Here is a 4,375-nt window from a genome sequence, read left to right as displayed (position 1 = left end):
AGAACTGGACACAGTAACTCCAGATGAGGCCTTACCAGGGCAGAGTAGAGGGGAGGATCACCTCCCTCGACCTGCTGGACACGCTCTTCTTAATGCACCCCAGAATGCCATTGGCCTTTTTGGCCACGAGGGCACACTGCTGGCTCATGGCCAACCTGTCGTCCACCAGGACGCCCAGGTCCAAGCACATAGGTACACAGGTACAATGGTGGCCTAAATCCATCTCATTTTATGCGCTAAACTGGACAACGCTGTGGGGCTTCAACCTTAAGTGGCAAAATAAATGTGCCATGAAACAGTAATGACAATTTCCTGAACGCCAAAGTCCCACTGCATTCAACACAGCCACAATCACAACCTCTGCTCCTTTGGTGGACTTAGCAACAAGCAAAGAAAAAATTTCTCCCGAATCTTCCCAACACGTTTATGATACTTAAGTCACTATCTCTTCCATTCACCTTCCAAAAAGCTCAGAGACAGTAGAAACTGCCCCATATTGTGGTTTTCAGTTGTGTTTCATTTATCAGTGGTCTAACATCAGTATGTTTCTCCCAGGTGAGATACAATCTATTAACATTTTGGTCAGCTTCTTCTATGCTGAGTTTTTGCTTTCTTTACCTAGATGAGCTTTAAAAGGATGTTCTTCTAGCAGTTTTGTGACTGTCTGGGCTATGCAAAACTGTTTTGTCCATTTCCTTCTGTAATTAGTTTTATTAGCATCAGTTTGGTCATCATGAGAGAAAAAAGATCCAAAAACATTGCACATTTGCCTCTGTGTTAGCATCTTTAGATTTCTTTGCAAATCCTCCTCCTGTGCAGCTTTTGGAAGCATCTACATTTATCTGTTAATATTTCTATTTTGAAACGAATTGCAGCAATTAAATAATACTGAAGTCCTTGACTAGAATTATCTTTAGCAGTTCAATTAACTGATGTTTATAAAAATACTTTCATCTAAGGATCTTAAAGACTGCCATTACTATTATCTTCTAAGCTGCATCCCAGTTGCACTGTAGCATGTATTCCTGACTGACGCATAGCTTTGAAGTCTTTAAACTACACAAGAAAGTCATGGCTTAGGGATGTTTTTTGACAACTAATTGTAGTTTTTGATAAAACTCTTCCAGCTCACTCTTTGAGAAGATAAGTCTTAGTGCTTTCATTATTCTTGGTTCATACTTTATTTAGGCCAAGATTAGCCTGTCACTCACTCGCCTCAGTCTCTGGCTCCCCAGTAACATCCTTCAGAGTGACCACAGAAGCCCTGTTCTATTCACGACATTACTTATTTCTGGTTCATTTATGTACTAATCTTTGATATACTCAACTCATTCTCCCTAATAGACTTCTACATTATATTTTTCATATTTTTCAGTGTAAAGTTGGATTTTCTTCCAGCTGTGAGATGCAATTTAGGTATGACATATCTATACAATTCTATGTACTTGAGAGAAGCTGTTGTCCTTTCTCCCATGACCTGTTTAATCCTAGCAGAAAGGCATTCTTTGATAAGGAATGGCAATACTCAGAATACAGTTACTTGTAGAACAACATGGATAACTTGAAAAACTGACTCAAGTGGTGTAATCCACCCCCAGCAAGTTCAATTTACCGGATATAGTGGTTCTCTGCAGATTCTTCATAGACCCCTCTCCTACTGGGCCAATACATTTGATCAGTGATTAATCTGAATTTAAATTCTTTTGAACTGATGTATCATGCGCCAGAGGAGAACGGTATAGCAAGAATTGTAACCAACATAAATCTTAAGGAGCAAATGATTTTGACAACATGAGTCCTCCCACACAGAAGGAGCACAACCCAGGGGGAATATGCTCAGGAAACATTTTGCAGCTCTGCAATCACACAGGAACCTGGGCAACACTGCTCAAAACAGTGCTCTTTGAAAGACATTTAAAAGCAAAGGATTCTCTGGTTTCAGGAGGAAGCTTGCCATAACTCACACTAGGCTTAGCTACCAGGAAGATCTTTCCAATGCATCATTTAGATCATCCTTCAAATTAACAACAAATAAAAGAGCAAGAATGAATGAAAATCATGCAGGGAAATCAAACAATAAACATAAAATGAAATAAAGGAAATAATTATATTATTACATATGGCTTTGCTTCAGAAGGTGGAAAAGTAAAGGTTATTTAGATGTGGAGCAGAGCAAAGCTCATTTGCAGCTTTTGAATGCAACACTCCAGGCTCAGTCTGTGGCTCAGGAGAAGCCCCTGGGAGCAGAGGCTGTAAGCCTGCAGGAAGGACAAACCTCATTGTGTGGTTGCTTGTGCTCTTCCTGGAAGCATTTGCCACTGCTGGAAGCCGCAGATAGGGTGAGCCTGTGGTGATATTGAGCACTAGTATTCACGCTCCATGGAGAACTTATTCAGCCAGGGGTCTCAGCAGCACTAGTAATTACCTCTCTCAGTTATAGTAATCTGCCCTTCATTTTATAATATCTGTGATGAAAAAACAGACTTCTATAACTTATTTAGGGCTCTTTCAATAGAGTGGCCTATATATACTGCCTGACTGTTAACTGTGATATTATCATTATTATTATTATTGTAGAGAAGTTTTCAGTGTAAAAATATTTATAGAGCCAACATTTATACAGACTGATTTCATATTGCATCACCTACACCAAAATACTCCACTGAAGAGAAGAACACAATAATTCTTATACACACTGAATCCAGGTTTGAATAGCAACCCTAATGGCTCCCTCAGAGCCAAACCAATTCCAGAGCAAATATATATATAGCTCACATTTCATCTCCCAAATGAGACAGGCAAGGACCACTGAGAACATTCCTCATAAGCAAAAAAGTTGAAAACTTGACTTGTAAAACTTGCATATATTTTAGATTATTGGTACTTGGCTGCTCTGTAATGAAAGCTATGGTCAATAAATGCCTCTGGGCAAGATAATGACGATCTTTGACTTACCCAACAAATAGAAAGAATATCTCAGCATAGCATACTATTTGGGATAGCATCATTTCTTCATTCTTACTCTTCACTTCCTCTATTTGGATAGTGTTCTGATTCCTGCTGCTCCATGTACCACTGGTAATAGTTTCATAAATATTACAAATTTTCTTTCAAAATTTTAGCTTCAGTAATGATTGTAGCCATCACAATTTACTTGAATGTCTTCAAAATATTCTGTTTTAAACAGAGGCTGCCACAACTATAGCCAATGTGTAGGCCTTAATCAAAGTAGCTAGAAAATAATGCATTCATTTACTTAATAACATCTGTTGTAAGCATCACCTCCTGTTGCACCACTTCATTTCAGAATTAGCTGAGTTAGGTCCATATATTACGTAATTTTCTTGTGAAAATGATTAAATAAACTTTGGACCAATCATACAAGACAGCTCCAACCTCCAGATTAAGTCAGAACTCCATCTGGTCATGACAGATTGCAGGGTCTGTTCCAGTGTTTTGAAAACATTTTTTTTACACCATTCATTATTTAACCAAGCCTATTTACCTTACAGTGATTATCTCCTTCTTTAAATCTAGTAAATACAGTCATTATTCTTCAAGTAATTACAAAAACAAAACAAAAAACAAATTAAAAAAAAACAGGTAAACTATCTGGTTGCTGTAAGTAATATATTAATTAAATTTTCTTCACGTAAAACACTTAATCCTGAACTGCAACACTGCATTATAAAACAATTCCTACTAAAACATGTTCTAATTATAATTCCAAAGCTCATATTATTTTTGGAATTTGTGTTGGCTTTTAGATAGATTATAACAAAAGCAAATTACTGTATGTTTTAATAAGTTAGTAGTCAAATAAAGCCATAAAGCTCAAATGATGACTAACCGCAGTGTGTAATTCCCCATAAAAGCTAATTGACAATTGATTTTCTTGAATACAGAAAGAATTCATCATAATTAACACTATTACAATGAAATACAAAGGAATTAGAAAAGATTTATCTCTAATTGAGTATTTCTGCAAATATTAGAACTACTGAAGAGAATAACAAAGTAGGTTAGCATCTTAGTTTCAGCTGGATCAGAATTGTTTTCTTCATAGTGTCTGGTACAACGCTATGCTTTGGTTCTGGGAGAAAAACAATGTTGATAACACACGGATGTGTATATCTACTGCTGAGCAGTGTTGTACAGAGCCAAAGCCATTCCCAGCAAAGGGCCCAAGGAGCTGGAAGGGAACAGAATTCTGACAGCTGACTTAAACCAGACACAGGGATATTCCATACCCTACGACATCATGCAGGAGGCATTCTGAGGGGGTGGAAGTTCATCTCACTCTCTTCCACTGCTTGGGAAGCTAGCTGGGCACTGAGCAATTGCTTGTCCATCACTTCTTTTGTATATATATATA

General features: G+C 37.6%; 1 protein-coding gene across 1 annotated transcript in view; it reads left to right on the top strand.

Annotated features, from left to right (window-relative positions):
* The window catches only part of LOC100538539 (cytochrome b-c1 complex subunit Rieske, mitochondrial), an 8,111-nt gene that overhangs the window by 561 nt on the left and 3,175 nt on the right, over positions 1-4,375 (top strand). The window lies entirely within an intron of this gene.

The sequence above is a fragment of the Meleagris gallopavo genome, chromosome 13, assembly GCF_000146605.3.
Source record: "Meleagris gallopavo isolate NT-WF06-2002-E0010 breed Aviagen turkey brand Nicholas breeding stock chromosome 13, Turkey_5.1, whole genome shotgun sequence".
NCBI lineage: Eukaryota > Metazoa > Chordata > Aves > Galliformes > Phasianidae > Meleagris > Meleagris gallopavo.
The sequence above is the reverse complement of the archived record's forward strand: the minus strand, read 5'-3'. Positions and strand labels throughout refer to the sequence as shown.